The sequence below is a fragment of the Lissotriton helveticus genome, chromosome 9 (assembly GCF_964261635.1).
Source record: "Lissotriton helveticus chromosome 9, aLisHel1.1, whole genome shotgun sequence".
Lineage (NCBI taxonomy): Eukaryota > Metazoa > Chordata > Amphibia > Caudata > Salamandridae > Lissotriton > Lissotriton helveticus.
Window position 1 is genome coordinate 948899704 of NC_136070.1, and position 17350 is coordinate 948917053.

The 17350-nt window shown below is 44.4% G+C and overlaps 1 protein-coding gene across 2 annotated transcripts in view; it reads left to right on the top strand.

Annotated features, from left to right (window-relative positions):
• Positions 1-17350, top strand: part of IP6K1 (inositol hexakisphosphate kinase 1) — a 279958-nt gene that overhangs the window by 106840 nt on the left and 155768 nt on the right. The window lies entirely within an intron of this gene.

Here is a 17350-nt window from a genome sequence, read left to right on the forward strand (position 1 = left end):
GGCCCCTGAAGAGCTCCCCTTTTGCCACAGGTTAAACAAGCTGGTGGTCACAAGTGCACATGAGAGACCCTCCTGCCCTCCTGCAGTAAGAGAAACTCATTAAAGAAGATAGTGCTTACAGACTAAAGAAGACCTACCGTGTAACAACCGAAGTAAAAGGGCCAGTCCTCATGGGAGGTTACAAATGAAGACAAGGCGGTACTAAGGAGGGACTAACCATCCTAATAACGGATCAGAAGCCAGAATTTAGGAGGGACAATAACACAAGTCAATGATAAATGTGAGCGGGGCTTAAAGTACACACTCCAATACAGCATAGCTCCCAGAGCACCACATGCGCTGCCCAGGCTCGATCTAAAAATGATGTTCATTTTCTTTCCAACATTTCCACGTGTTGTGTGGCTGATCTAATTAAACAAAGCTATCTCTACAGTGCTCACCCGTTATATAATTTCTCCTAGGGATGTTCACTCCAGTTAGGTTATTGTTAATGTAGCTTGTGGTCTCTGAAGTCTATTTCTTTCAAGGGAGTGAAGATTTCAATGTCTTATGTTTTTTCCACATTTGCTTGCATAGTCCTGTTTTGCTTTGCCAAAGTCAAAGGACTAAATTATTGCTTGCAGAAAATGGTTTTAGGGGTGTACGAAGTTTGCGTAATTTGCTTTCTTTTGCGTAAATGTACTAAATAGCTGAAAAATTATGCAAAATTCCACATCATATTGCAAATTGCAAATCCCTCTTTTCGACGGTGTAGCTTTAGTCCAGCGTAAAGAGATTTTAAGGACTATTCTGGACAACTACTGTCTTCACCTGTCAACAGCTGTTCATTGAACACCGACCGTTAGCTCTTCAAGCGCGTACCGTATTGTCGCCTTTTTTTACACAACGTAAGGCATTTCGGCACTAGAGTGCAGTACTACGCGGTGCAACTCTCTTCAAGAAATTTCAAGTTTCGTGAAATACGCATTACTTGTTCCCCGTAATCTCGCCCTAATGATGTTTGTCATGTTCCTCGCTTATTTTCGTCGGCGCGAGCCAGCCTGCCTCCCTATCGTTTAAGATGGAGCCACCAGGATTTATGAGCACTTGAGTTTATGGAGGTCTTGGTAAGCCGTTCAGCGGACTGACCAGAAGTTTGCTTTGACTTTAAGCCCCCCAAAGCCTATAATTTTTATGTTTGTTGACCGCTGAATACAACGCTGCCTGCGTGTCGTGCCCCTTTGCAGAGCAACACCTCCAGAACCTACGCATGCGAGTCTCGAGCCATTAAATCTGAGGCGCTAGACCTGGTTTGCCGAGGAATGTAGTAGTGAGGCCTGTCTCATACATTTATGTCATATATATCGGCCCTGTGCAGCAACATTGGCTCTGTCACTCCCCATCGCCATCAGTGTCAGAGGCATGGTTTTGATCTTTAAATCACCTCTCTAAATGCTCGTATCCAGACCACTTACTCTGAACGCAGGAGACCGACCTGATGCCTCCATTCACAGTTCATTAGCCAAAATGGAGGCACAAATCACGCGGTGACAGATGCGGCTAATGACCGGAGCATGCTGTCTCCATGGGCATGAGTAGACCAATAGCCTGGGTCAACATTTTGAGGAGAAGGAAAATAGGCAGGAAACATAACGTTTAATGGCAATCAGCCTGTATTTAATTAAGGAAGAAGTACAGTAAAAGAAAACACAGATTCCTTGCGGTTTTTGGAGCCGAAAACAATTAATCAATTCAGTGCTATGGCATGATATCAATTAAGTTAATTATACAGTTAAAGGCTTCAACTTCACTACCATGAAAAGATTAATTATCATAGAGTTGCAAGCAGTGTAGAAGAATCCAGAAGTAAGGACTAACTTTATCATCTCTAAGGCTTAGCAGTGATGGAAAGGGGCATTTCAAATTGTGCCAGAGGACAAAGGATGATTGAGTCAGAGAGTAGCACCCGGTCGAGAGTGAAAGGGAGTTTGACGGAAATTGAGCGTGATATATATAGATAGATAGCCAGTAGGTATATATAGTTAGGGCCTAGTTTCCATAGGAAATCCACAACATTCTATTGGGAATAACTTTGGCGTCGATTGAGGAAATTGTGTGAAATTTTCCAAAATTGAGGCCAGCTCAGTTCTGCTCCTTCCCTGAAAGTTTTGGGGGGATTCGTCAAGCGGGGGACGAGAAAAAAGGGGGGTCCCAAAACGTGTTCTCCCCATGTTAATTTCCATAGGACGTTCAGACACGGCTACAGCCCGAACCGCTGAATGGAATTACACCAAACTTTGCAAAATTGTAGGGACTGGTACGCAGAAGTGCCTTTTCTATATTTTGTTAAAAATCTCCCAAGTTACCTTAAAGACACAGGCGATTTTCTGAACAAATTGAATTCGATCCAATGGCAGGACAATTGGTGTGTGCTGACTCTTGATATTGAGTCTTTATATACTTCTATTGACCATACTAAAGGCATCGAAGCGATTGGCCATTATCTGGGTTTAAGGTCATGTGAGTATTATACTCATAACAAGATGCTATGTGAACTGATAAATTGGTGCCTGCACAATAACTTTTTTATGTTTGCTAAAGAGATCTGGAAACAAATCAGGGGTGTGGCAATGGGATCATGCTTCTCCCCCAGCTACGCGTGTTTACACGTGGGCTGGTGGGAGGAGCGTGGTCTCATCGGCACACCTGGTTTTGATCGTGTCAAACACTGGATGCGATTTATAGACGATGTGTTCTGCATATGGGAGGGGGATGAACAAAGTGCTTCGGATTTCGTTAGTGCTTTAAATCAAAATCATGAAAATCTATTTTTTATCTCCAACATAAGCAGAGACAAAGCAGACTTTTTGGATGTACACATCACTATTGATAACAACAGGGTTAAGACATCGCTTTTCCGCAAACCAACGGCAGGAAACAGCATATTGCATGCCAGTAGCAAACATCCTAAACATGTAATTGCCAATATTCCATATGGTGAGTTGCTGCGTATGAAAGGAATTTGCAGCACCCCTGAAATTTTTGAAATTGAGGCACAAAACACGATCACCAGACTTAAAGCTAGAGGTTACAACAACGAGATACTCCAAAGTGCTTTGAGGCGTAGCCGAGAAAGATCTAGGGATTCTCTGTTAAATGCTGAAGCACAAGAGTGTAGCAAAGAAAACACTACTCCTCGCTTGATCTTATCTTACAGGAAAGGCAGATCAGGTCGATCATCAAAAAACATTGGCCAATCCTTATGACCGATGGTTTCTTTAATGACACATTATCGGCTACACCGACTATAACCTATAAAAAGGCAAGCAGCATGCATAATAGTCTGGTCAAATCAAGTCCCGAGCTAGGTGGTGGCAGCGCCTGGCTCAAAAAGAAGGATGGTTTCTACAAATGTTCAAGCTGTAGAGCGTGCAAATTTGGTACCAATACCACGCACTACAAAACGCCTTTCAGTAATGCCAGCAAAGCTATTCGAGGGAATTTTAACTGCCACAGTGACTTTGCAGTGTATGTCCTGACGTGCACCTGTGGTCTACGGTACATAGGTAGTACCAAACTACAGGTGCACGTCAGAATTCTACAACATCTTCGTGCAATAGTCAATAATGATAGTGCATACCCCGTAGCTCGCCACTTTAGATCTACTCACAACAACGATCTTAGCAATCTGACATATTTTGTCATTGATGCAGTGGCACCCCTCAAACGAGGAGGGGACAGAGAAAAATTGCTGAGGAGAAAGGAAACACAGGGCCGGAATGGGAACCAAAACCGGCCCTGGCAAAGTGCTCGTCCGGCCCCCCCCGCCCCCCGGGGTAGAGGGGGGCGAGCGCTTTGCCAGGGCCGCTTTTCAGCCGTTTTTGTTACAGGGCCGATTTTGCAGCTATGCTGCAAAAACGGCTCTGCAACAAAAACGGCCCCCAGGGCCCAAAACCGGCCCCCACCCTTGCGGCCGACCGGGGGATTGCCCGGTGCCCATAACGGCCAGTCCGGGCCTGAGGAAACCGAATACATAGTGGAGCTTGACAGTAGATACCCCAATGGGCTTAATACTACAGAAGATTTACATCACTTTCTGTAGTAACTAGATATCACATGAATGCTTTTTTTTTCTGTCGTGTGTAACATTATGAGTAGGCATTGATTGTATATTTTCATCCTTTAGGGCTTTCCGGTAATTGAAGTGTATCATGAACTTTGAAGTCTGATTGGCTCCCCGGTACACCACGGGTGAAGAAGTTGTTTAAGAAAACAACTACGCTTAACTGAAAAACATTATATTTTGTATCCCGTACCTGTAACCAGACTTAATTGTGTAAATACTGTTTATATTAATTGTTGGTTTTTTCTTTCTTACCTTAGTTTTCTAGCATTTTAAAAAAAAGATATCTTTTTTTGATCATTTGTATATTGTGTACACAACTAGTTATGGTTATTCACGGCACAGGGTGTATATCATTTTTTTCTCTGTTTCCATGAACATTTACTTCTCCTTCCAGAATTAGTTGGAGACTGATTTTTCTATGCGAGTTAGATTTGTCATTCTAACAGATAGGAGGGGACGTAGGATCATGTAGGTACTAACAAATCTATTAAGATAGGGTGTATATATTTCATACACGCTTCATAAATCTATACAAGAGTATTTAATATCTGCCAGATGCACATGTGAAATACATGGGGCCAAACATGATTATTTTTGGTTATTGACATATAAAAAGGATTGGATGTAATTAGTGTAAATAGATTGATATTTATTTGTATATACATTGTTTAATTGGTCTCATGTATAGAAAGGTTTTTTACATGAATTTGTATTTTCTGGCTACCTGATTTTGAACGTGTACAGTATTGAAGCAGACCAAGCATTCATGCTGCAATATTGTTTTTTTGCCTTCGCTAAGTATTTTTGTTGCATTCATGCACTTGTTGACAAAGTATTGTAATTAGAAGGAGACTACGCATTTATGCTGTAATATTGTGCTTTTGTGCCTTTGATGACCCTGCGCTGCATTAATGCATTATATGACAGAGTATTTTTTCTATGTTCATGGTGTTAGCACGTGACTCACTAGAGAGGTGGAGCATCACTAAAAATAAATGTATATAATTAGTCAGCTGACCAGGTGTTAGGTGTGTGAACAAGAGCATTCGTTGCTTGAAACGCGTCGCCTTAGAGGTTAATAAATCTACCTTGCCGACAGCTTGGGGCCCGTGTCTTCATTTCGCCGTGATACGGAAGTGGTGAAGGTTCGTGTTTCATATATATATCTATATCTATATCTATCTATATCCTACTGGCGATAGCCAGTAGGTATATATAGTTAGGGCCTAGTTTCCATAGGAAATCCACAACATTCTATTGGGAATAACTTTGGCGTCGATTGAGGAAATTGCGTGAAATTTTCCAAAATTTAGGCCAGCTCAGTTCTGCTCCTTCCCTGAAAGTTTTGGGGGGATTCGTCAAGCGGGGGACGAGAAAAAAGGGGGGTCCCAAAACGTGTTTTCCCCATGTTAATTTCCATAGGACGTTCAGACACGGCTACAGCCCGAACCGCTGAATGGAATTACACCAAACTTTGCAAAATTGTAGGGACTGGTACGCAGAAGTGCCTTTTCTATATTTGGTGAAAATTGCTCCAGTGTTTTTTATGAAAATTAACTTCAAAAACACATATATATCTATATGCGCGCTTCGAGCGCTTACCTGTACGCGTACCGGGGAGCGCACCTGGCGCGCCACGGAAGTGCGCGAGCAGAAAGCTGATTGGCTCTCGGGTGTCTGTGAACATTCCACACGGTCCGTGAACACAGTCCCAGAGCAAGTGGACCAGGGTACCCACCTGACCGCAACCCTGCCAACATGTCGCTTCTTTTGTGTGGTCCGTTGCATGGAGGCGCTCGGGAGTATAGTACTAATAGGTCGCGATCTTGGTAAGAGTGTTGTTGAGTCCCATGTGATACGCTGAATGCCGCGCTCTATAATAGATTCCCTCCCATTCTTTGTGGCTAAGTGTCCTACCTCGCTCCTTCTCCCAGAGGGCTCTACCAGCACTATATCTGTGCGCTTACCTAGCCAGCAGCATTTTATATAAATCTGAAATTAGTTTTTTGTCCGTTGTACGAGTAATCAGCCAGTGTTCATAGTCTGAGAGACGCCTAGCAGCTACCGGGTGTACCTGTTCACTAAGTGCCCAGTGTCGCACTTGGAGGTATCGCAGTCTCTCCGACTTAGGCATCCCATATGTTTGCCGAAACTGGGTAAAGGGGATAACTCCCTCCGGTGTGTACATATGGAAGAGGCAACGGCAACCAGCTGGCCTCCACCCCGCGTATGCCGCCAAATTCTTGCCCGGCGTGAAGTCAGGGTTATCCACCAAGGGGGTGAGTGGGGACGGGAAAGTGGTGAAGTTGTGTTTAATATTGGTTTGGTCCCAGACCTCCAAGGGAACCCTCGTTATGTAGGATGCGTATAGATTAGGGGGCCGGTGTTGCTTTCAAGGAAACAGAATTTCCTGTAAAGGTCTGCCCGCCACCGCTTGGTCTTGTAATAACCAGTGCTTCTCGGACTCCCACCTACTCCACTCCACCAGAAGCCGCAATTGGGCTGCTTGGAAGTAAAGCATAAGGTCCGGCAATCCCAGTCCCCCTCCTTCCGGCGGGAGAATCGCTAGCCGTAGTTTTAGATGTGGCTTGCGCCCATTCCATATAAATTGGGCTAATTACGACTGAGTTTGCTGTATCCAGCCCGTTGGGGGCCGGAGAGGAATAGTGCGGAACAGGTATAAAATCTGAGGCAGAATAGTAATTTTGACCGCAGCGATCCTACCCAACCATGATATTGGGAAATGTTTCCACCGCCCCAATTCCTGCTTGATTTTCCGTCGCAGCAGTGCATAATTAACATTGACCGTGTCAGTGAGGGAGGCTGCCAGTTGAATCCCCAGATATGGGATAGTCCCATCCGCCCACTGGATGGGGAACAGGCTCTGCAAATACTCTCTAGTGGACTTCTCCAGCGACGGGTCAAGCGCCACCAATTTGCTCATATTAACCTTAAAGTCAGAGCATTGAGCAAAAAATTCGAGATCCGCGAGGCAAGCACGTAGCGAGTCCCGCGGGTTGGCCAGCGAAATCAGGACATCATCAGCGTAGAGGCTGATGGTATGTACATAGCCCCCAAATTTGATCCCCGTCACCCATGAGTTACACCGCAGCCTTGGTGCCAACGGCTCTATTTAGAGGGCAAAGAGGAGGGGCGACAATGGGCACCCCTGCCTAGTGCCTCTCTCAATGCGAAATCGGGGAGACGTGTACCCATTAACGCGGACCGTGGCCGTTGGAAACTTGTAACAGTTCATGACAGAAGTGCGTAACTTTGCACCTAAACCCGCCCTTTCTAGGACTTTCTTTAGATACGGCCAGTGGACCCTTTTCAGCGTCAATGGCCAACATCAGAAATTCCCCTTGTGTACGGGTCGCCTTCTCGATAAGGTGCAAGGCCCTCTTAGTATTGTCTGAGGTTTGACGCTCCGGGATAAATCCCGCTTGGTCTGGATTGACCAATCCACCCATGCGGGGTGCAAGCCGTGCCACCAATATCCCTGTGTATAATTCGAGATCTACATTATGACGCAATTTCATACTATGATTTAGATAACGCTGTTTGACTTCTTCTTCATGTTTAAGCACAATCTTATGTGAATTTTTGTATAGTTCTGGGAGTTGTGTATTCACCCCAGGTACTAGATTTCACCTAGGCGGTGTTTCCAGAGTACAATGCAACTAGAAGCTTTAGTAATTTATAAGGCATCCCCAGTTGCTTTAAAGTTTACCATGATGAGGGCGACCAACACTTTCAAAAGCGGTTTGAAGATCGATGAAAACCAACTTTTGAAGGGAGATGTATTTTGAACAGAAAGTTTAATCTCATTACTTGGTCTACTGTATTCTGACCGGTCCCAAAATCCACTTGTAAGGAAGATATCTTTTTCTTCCAACTACTGGTCTAGACTAGATGGTAACCGTTTCCAGAAGATTTTACCCTCTCCGTTGAGGAGTGAAATTGGTTGATAATTGTTCGGTGATTCTCTAGGCCCCTTATTAAGTCTCGCCTAGCGATGCAGCGCAAAGCGCTGCTCGCTATCGGCAAGAACTGTTGTTGCTGACTTGGCTCCCATGCGGGACAGGACCTGTGCACGCGTACGGCAAGTCCTGGACATGAGCTGTGCACGTGTATGGTGCGAGCAGGAGTTGGAATAACGCCGCAAGTCGTACGCGTGCACATCGACTCTGCTGAAGCTTAACAGACAGTAGATGTGCACGTGTACGGCTCGCGTCTTTATCACAACTCCTGCACGCTCCATACGCGTGCACATGTCCTATCCAGGCGGTGGGCTCCCGCCAGACTTCCCTCTACAGGGTGTGCTCCCGCTGGACTTTTCTCTGTGGGGTGGGCTCCCGCCTCGCTACTCCAACACACGGGCCTCCCTCAGCTCACGGGAGCCCCGGACTCTTTTGGCCGCGCGCTCAATGCTCCGCCTATGCCCCACGCCACTGGCGTTGTCACAAGCATTGACACTCGCTTTCTTCATGCTCACGCACGCTCAGCTCAGGATGTTCTCAGTAGGTAAAAACTTTCCCTGTGCGTCTCGCGCTTGTTTTTACATCTCCCTGCAATGCCTCCACATAACTGGAGATGTTGCGCCCCCTCATCCGTGTTAACATACTTTTAATTTATATGTTTTTGGGACATAGAAAATGTAAATATGTACAGTTTCTCATCTCAGGCCATGCTTCCAATATACACAAGAGGGTACGTCAGGATGGCGCGCCTGTTCCTGGGTCCGCTTTTTTTGGCTCTGCTGCTGTGCGTAGTCACTCTGTAGTTTATTAAACTAATGTGGATGCGCTGCCTCTCGGAGCAACCCCTGCCCCCATCCTCTGCAACCTTTTCACCCTGGGTTTTAAGCTAGACCCTGAGACTCTCATGCAGGTACGGTACAAATTGCACAGAGCGCTCCTTGTGATCTTGAGCAGACGGCTGACTTGTTTTGCATTTGTGTCCTCGAGTGTGTTTGTTTGCCTGCATGCCTACCCGAGTGTGAGTATGTGCATGTTTTTCCGTCAGTATACCTGTGCGTTAATGTAGGTAGAAGTATGTCTGTACATTTCCAATAAAGTTTAAATTAAATTTTGAACCTGGTTTCAGAGCCCAGGCTCGTTTACCCGTTTGTGCTTGCTTAGGGCGGAGCCAAAATGTGTAACTTTAACAAGGGCAACTGCAAACAGCCCAAACTTCAGCTGGTTCCCCAATTCAGTCTCGGCCCGATGTTTATAACTATCTGACCTTTTAAGGCTGAAAAATGTAAACTAAATCTGAAATAAAGCGCAGATACGCTGGCTCGAAGAGCTGTGAATTTACAACTTTAAAAAGAATAAACGCGTATTTGAAGCGTAAAAACTGTCAAAACAAACATTGGGAGTTCTTCCTAACATTTCTAAAACAATATTTCTAATGCATATTATTAAAGAAACCACTTAGTTGAATTTCCCTCCATGAAGTATGACGTCGACATGCTGCGAGTAGGCTCACTTTATAATATCAACTCTAGGTTTACAAACTTTTCCACACTCAATGCTTGTGAATCCCGAGCAAAGTTGAATGTTACTGAGATAGTAGACCCTTTTGCGCCATAATTTGACATCTTTATACTTTCCCTTCCTGCGTCACTGGTTAAAGCCGTGCAGTACACAACTCACTGGCATTTTTAGCCATTTATTTGTATGTCTCTTTCAATGCTCTAAATCTGCACCAGTGTTCTGGCATCATTCTACATCTCAAAAGGCTGCAGTAGCAAGTGGTATTATAGCTTCAATTAGTGCTGCTCATTTTACCAACCTCCGAAGGATGAATGGCAGGGTCTGCTTGCCAGGAATTCGATGCTGTGCTCTGTATGTTCCATACCTAGACTAAGGCAGGTGTAATGCCACCCCCCACCGGAGCAATCTTACCAGCTTGTCGATACCACTGAAGGTTCCACACATACGAGATAATAACAAGCATTTACAATACAATAGGTCTCACATTTACGCGAGTATGAGCTATTGGCATTGAAACAATAACCATGCCTTTTATTTTTGTTTTCGTTTTAAGAAGATAAATAAAAGGCATTGTAATTTACAATGCCAATAGCTTAAACTTGTGTAACCGCGAGACCTATTGCATTTCAAATGCTTGTTGTATAATGGAACAATTGTTGATTTACTCCAAGAAAGTGGTATCTCCTCTTAGTTCAAGATTTGTTAAAGGACCTAGTTAATTAAGTTGACCATAGGTTTAAATGATTCTAGTAGACATCTGTTGGAATTTTGTCTGGCCCAGGAACTTTGCTCGTTTTTTGGGCTCGATCCGCTTGAGCAACATATTTTTCGGTGACTTCATGGACTAGCCCCAATTTTAAGTGATGTAAACAAATACCTGATGGGGAACTAGAGAAGTTGGTGTAACAGCCATGATTTTTGGGTAATCTATATTTTGGTGTGCTGATTTCAGGTTTTCACTCGTGTGTACCTTCAGGTCATCTTTCCGTCATTTTGTTTTAGTTGCTTTGACTTGCTCAAGGAAATATTATCTTTTAACAGAACATGATTCTGGATGAATAAGCCGTTCATGTTAAAAAATGTACTTGTATGTTCTGATAGAGAATTGCAAAGTGATTGATCCAGGTGTGTGCGGTTATATTCAGCTCTAAATTCTTGGGGGAATCCCTGTAACTCCATTTTATAATCTCCCAAATTGTTCAGGAATATTTGAGCTACTTCATCATGTAAAGCTGTCGAAGTTTTCGAGATTGATTTTTCTTTTTATATTTTATCAGTTTGTACTGCTTTTGAGTTTCGTGAAAGTGCTGCTTGCTACTGTTGGACAGCTGTCGATTTTTCAAGGCTAATGCCAATAATCTTTTTAACTTTAAGCACTCCATATCATGCCAGTCCAACCAATGTGCGAAATAGTTACCAGGAGAAACACAAGTTTTGCTTTTGCTTACTGCAGCTGTATGTGCCAGTAGATCTTCAAATACTTTGAGTTTCGGTTCCCCCATTTCTGAGTCTGCATTAATAGCCAGAGCATGCAGGACAACCCATTTAGAACTCAAAGTGTGCATCTTTTGATAAAATATCATTGATACCAACAATGCTCTTCCTTTTTGGTTTCAAAGCTACATTTTGACCATCTACAGGTTGTTTTGATTGATAAGCAAAAAAGCTTGGTGCACTTTATCCAAATGTAGAGGATCGTGATCTCTTTCAATTCCTAATGCACTTTCATATTGGCTACCAGGTGCTATGCTTCAATGTTAATTGTCATGTAGTCGATAACACTTACCTGTTTCCAGGTCTGAATGTAAATTTTGGGGAATCGGACAATCAGTGGATGTAATCGCCCTTCAACTAGGGTCAAGATGGAGTCACCTTTGCTTGTACGAACGTAGTGCTCTTTGGAAAGTAGAGGAATATTCCATGCATTGTCTGACCTTTAGCGTGGGATTCAGCAATAAAAGGTGCATTTTGGAGGTAGTCACCACATACTAACCTGCATTCATTTTTGACAGTCCGAGGCCCTCTGTATATACTTTTTATTGGAATCTTCCTTGGCAGCGCAAACCATAGAGCCATGAGTTGTTTTAAGAATAAGCTGTACATCTGGTTTAACTAGGGCCCACCCTCCTGGGAGAAAATATACATTCATTATATTTAGTGACTCCTCCTGGGCTCCACGGTTTGTATGTTCTCATTGGTTTTAGTATGTATCACTTCTGGGTTAACAGCCAACGAGGTTCTTACCCAGGTAATCAAACCTCCTATGGGTCTGCCTTTTTGTTGTGTTTTTTAGTGAGTAAATGGTATGTTAGCATCAAGGTCGATGATGTCAACAACCCATGTTTATTGCAAACAGCAGATGTCCTGTTTTATAAAAGCCAACCAATCCTTATCATTCATTTTTTACCTTATGCTTGGTGCATTCCAACTCAATGCATTTAGGCATGCTTATGTTCCAGGTACTGCATTAGACATTCTGGTTTTATCTTGTAGGCGATGTAGGAAGCTGGTTCTCTGTATAGCCTACTAAAAACAAGTACACTGTGTAGAGAGTCAAGTGGGTCCCCAATTGGTTTACAGATACTTAAGTAGATAGTACTAACATTCTCTTTTGTGGTAGTATGGGTGATCAGTTAGGCTTATCAGAGGGTAGTTTTAAGCACTTGTTGTACTCAAAAGGGCAATAAATGAGAAACACACTCAAATAATGAATCCTAGACTGCTTCAGAAAAATAACCATTCTTTTTATATATATATTCGAAACAAGAACTACGTTTAAAGGCGCAAGTACTGTATTTCTCATCAATTTTCAAAGAGAAGCAAATAGTACAAAGTTGTGCGCAGTTATGCACCATGTAGTCCAATGGGAGGAAAAAGCTGGTAGGTAAAGCACATGGCACAGACCGTTGCAGGGGTTCACCTTCTGGGTTTAGAGAAGCAGGAAGCCAAGGTCCAATGTTCTATTAACAGTTCATCGGGTGTGTCCTGAATTTCGCCGTAAACAGGGAGTTGGTGAAGTTGGTAGCTGGCGCGCTATGGGTAAGAGGGGCCCTCTAAAAAGAGGCTGCACAAGGGGACTTGTGGGCAAGTCTGTGAGTTCCCAAATGGGGACTAGGATCGCAAAGGCCTTGGACAAGGGAGTACAGCCGGTTCGTGGTTAGTGCGGCAGTGCAGGCTGGGTGCAGACCAGGCAGGTTGGCTGGCCCTGGTGCGTAAAGGTGCTCCTCCCGGTCCTGAGCCAACAGCTGGCAGGGGCAAATTTAGGACTGCTGGGCCACTCTTGAAGGTCTTGATGTCCCTCAGCGGCTCCTGGGCTCTGGTACAGTTTGACTCTTAGATGTTGGTCTTGGTTGCAGTGCGTCCGGTACCCTGGGGATTGGTACTGCATGGCTCCGGTCAGTCCTGGTGCCTCCACACTCGGTGGGGAGACCGATCTGACCTTCCGGAGAATGAGTACCTCTTCCTGGTCGGTTGCTGCACCAGTCCGCCCGGGAAGCTGCATGACGGTGGACGGGACTCTATGGTTTTGGCTGCAGGGGAGTAGCTCTACCCCAAGAATGTTCTTGGGCAGTTTGCGAAGGCTGGTAGTCCTCAAGGGTTCTTAGAGGCCATACAGCAGCAGGAAGAGACAGTTCACCTCGATTGTCGAATCTTAAAGCGGCAGGCAGGGGGTTGCGCCCAAACTCTATGGCAGGCACTCAGTTCTCGGGTTCAGCAGCTCTTCTTTGTCCTTTTGGTCTTTAGGTCTGTTGAGTCTGAAATTCAGGGTTGATTTAGGGGCATTAAGGGGATCACCGGCTAGTAGCCAATGGGCTGCCTACTAGTAGGGTGACTACACCCTCTATATGAACAGTTCCTGAGGAAGTGGGCATAACCCTGACCCTACTAGGTTAATTTTCTCTAACACAAGATGGAAGATTCTGAAAAGTGGGGTCCACATCAGCTGGCCCGCCCTAGGGGTGTTGCTGGATGAATGTGGGCACACCTCCCAATCTAACTAATTTTCCTGCCTGTCTTGCTGCCAAAAAGTGGGGTCAGGACAGGGGAGTGTGGGCACCTCCACTATCTGGAGAGACCCGGGGTTGCTTAACAATGGCGGCAGAGCATTTGAAGCTTCCCGCCCTGGAATGTACATCCTGCTTGGAGGAGATGTGAACCCCTCCACCCAAAGCATGCTTTGTTCCGGCCTCAGAGAGTTAAGGCTTTCACCTCAGGTGGTCAGAAACCGGTCTATGGTGGCTGACCTATCGAGACCAGTCATTCAACACACTAGTAGTCGCTAGGTTTTCAGGAGGCTTCTCTAAGGTGTACTCTGTGTGCATTTATTAATAAATCCAGCATTTGTGTCAGTGTGGGTTTATTAAAATGAGCTGTTTGGTACCAAACACACTGGGTGCCGTGAAACCATCATGTAGGTGGGGAACTTGTAATGACGAGTGTCCAGCCCATGTACTCTTTGTGGCTTCCCTGTGCACTGTTACCTTCTATGGGTGAACTTAGTTATCACCGGGGCACATCCACTCTCACAGATATGCCCTCACATGGGTATAGTACACCCTCCCTTAGGGCTGTAAAGCCTGCTATAGGGGTGACTTACCTGCTCCACATGTAGTGGTGGCAGGCATGGCACACAGGGATGTGTGCCATGTTGACTCTTCGGTTTTCTCTGCACCAAGACACGCAGGCTAAAACGGCAGTTTGCATGAGCTTGGTGAGGGGTCACGTAGGGTGGCCCAATTTGTGCTGCAGCCCTTAGGGGACCCTCTTTAGCTCAAATGCACTAGGTATCAAGGGTACAATCTACTAGGGACTTTCAAGCAATCCCAAAAGGTTTGACAATTGTGGAACAGTCGTACAGTTTAGGGAAAGAACACTGGTGCTGGGATCCTGGTTGGCAGGAACCCAGCACGTTTTCAATCAAAATTGCACCAAATACCAGGCAAAAAGTGGGGGTTAACCATGTCAAATGGGAAACTTTCTTACAGGCGATTACCTAATTAGACTGATAGTATGGGTCTTTTGCTGGTAAAAGGTTGCAGGTTTGGTTTGTAAAAACTGTTTGTTTTTCTGCAATTGTAAAAGCCTGTTGATTTTGTGGTAAACTGTTTGCAATGCAGAATTTGATTTCAGTCAATTCAGCTTGCCTCGGAAGTGGTAAAAAAAAAACTGCAGTTTTCAAAGTTAGATTTATGCTTCGTTTAAACTATTGTTGATTGGCTAATGTATTTAAGCTTGATTGCTTTAAGAAAATAAGCGGCTAAGATTACATTTTTGGTAACTGTGAACACTCCACGCTTTCAGATAATTCACACGAGCGAGGATTCCGTTTGTGTATGCTGGACCATACTGTATGCATGGATTCTTTTCTCCCATTCTTTCTGGGTTGAACAAAACGTACAACTTTTAGCGTGTTCGAGTCGCAAGATATTACCTCTAGTGAGGATACCTTGATTCCCACGTGATGCGTACTCTGGGGTACATATGATCGACAACTGCTCTTCGGTAGCATTTATGCTGCTTTGACATTGGGCTTGTTTGCTACCCGATCTAGCTTCTTTAATTGTTTTTCCACAGTTGATCATTACTAGATGTTGATCCCTGCCTTGCGTGTGTGGTTTGTTATTTTTGCCTGGGAATATACAAGATCATTGGTGGCTGCGCTGCTAGCTGGGGTTATTGGGTCACCTGGAATCGCAACTTGGAAGTTCCCATGTAAGGTTTATATGATGCTTGGAGCTAATTATAAGCCAATTAGCGTCATAGATGTCCTCCAGAAAGTGTATGCTAGGCAACTGTTAAACAAATTTGACTGGATTGAGAATTTAGAAAGCCTGACCCCATATCAAGCAGGGTTTAGACCAAAAGTGAGCACTACTGAAGTCTTAAGGCTGCTGATTATTCTCTGGAAATACACTAGACTCATAGAGACTTATTTTTAATGCATGTGTCAACCTCAGAGCTGTCTTCGACTTGTCCCTAAGAGGCTACACAGATAATTAGCCTCCACCAGAACAATTCTGTCCAAGTCTGCTGGGGATCTGGAGGGCAACTACTGATAGAATTTCGATAAGCAGGGTAGCGAAGCAAGGATGTGTACTGGCCTCCATCCTCTCATCTCTATACAACAGTGTAGTGGAGGTTCTTTTGCAAGGGAACATAGATGCACCTAAATTGGACAGAGTGAGATTGCCCGCACTTTTATTCACTGTTGACACCCTTTTAATCTCCCAGACTCCAATAGGCCTTCAACAGCTTTTACAAAATGTTAATGCTTGTTGATCATCTAAGGGCCTTGATATTGGGATCTCAAAAACTAAATTTATGACTGTCAGACCACAGAAGACATTCCAGTTCGATCTGTTTCTGGCAAACAAAAAACTAGGACGTGTCTCCAGATTTGAGTGTGTGGGCATAATGCTTGACAGACTATCATGGTGTAGGGTGACCAATCGTCCCCGATTTGCCCGGACAGTCCCAGTTTTTCAAGGACTGTCCCAGCGTCTTTACAGTTTTTTCTGAAATAAAGATATGTCCTGGTTTTGAGAGATGGTCAGGTGAGCCTGCACATTAATCAGCATGGTGCTGGCTCACTTTTTCTTTGACCCTCTCTGAAAACCAGGAACAGAAGTTAAGCAGTTTAAAGAGCTCTGTTCACAAAACGTAGGAAGTATAGTTGTTTAAAAAGCTGCCTGCTATGTTGCCTTGACTCATTCATGCAGCACAGCAGGATTTAATGAGGGGAATAGGTGTCACATCACCCCAAGCCAGGATCGTTAGTAGCCAGCTCCTGGGTCACATCACAAGAGCGAACGAAGGAAAAAAATAATTGATATGTAATGTTTTTTTAATTGTATTTAGTGTAGTCCTTCTCTGACCGTAATCCAGCCCTGGCCAAAACATAGTCCTATTTCTATTTCTCTGGCCGGGTCCCGTTTTTTTTATTCGGAAGATCTGGTCACCCTATCATGGTGTCCACATATTGAGAAGACGAAATACGGAGCAGCGGGGACACTCGAGGACTCGATAATAAGAAAAGCGAAAGCTGCCTCTAAACAAACCGATACTGTGGCATATAACGGAAGATCAATCTACAAACAAACCGAGGTCCCCTAACAGATACCCCTTCGAGGGTTGGAATTATCACCTCAAGGAAGAAAAAAGAACACTCGAGGAAAATAGCCTTGAAAAAGTCAAGGGTTACATTCCCTACTGAGGAAACACGTGTTGGCTGTGACATCGATCAAAATAATAAACAACACCTGCAGAACAACCTGAGTTACAAGGACCTCAAAAGTTTTTGTTTAATTTGCGTAACTTATGTATGAGTGGAATACAAATATGCAAACTTGTGCTGAATACTGTAATGTGTGCTAAGGAGTGTTCGAATGCTGTTTAGGCTTGGCCTAATTTAGAAGAGGAAGTGTGGTTCTCTTCTCCTTATAGCACCATTCCCGAGATAGAATCAACAAACACAGTAAGGTGTACAGTCCCCTGAGGCGCCGTATCCTAGTACAATACCACCAACCTAACCTTAACATATTGAGAAGAGAATGGCTGTAATACAAAACCAAGTCTCAATAATCTATAGGAGGTTTCAGGGAACCGCCTCGAGAGCCGTCCTCCTGGCTCGTGAGTTTTACAAACTAAAGGCACAATCTTCTGCCTTGTATGGGGCTGAAATCTGGGGATACGCAAACCTGATTCTCTTACCACAAGCTAAAACAAGTTTATCTGTTCATTACTCGAC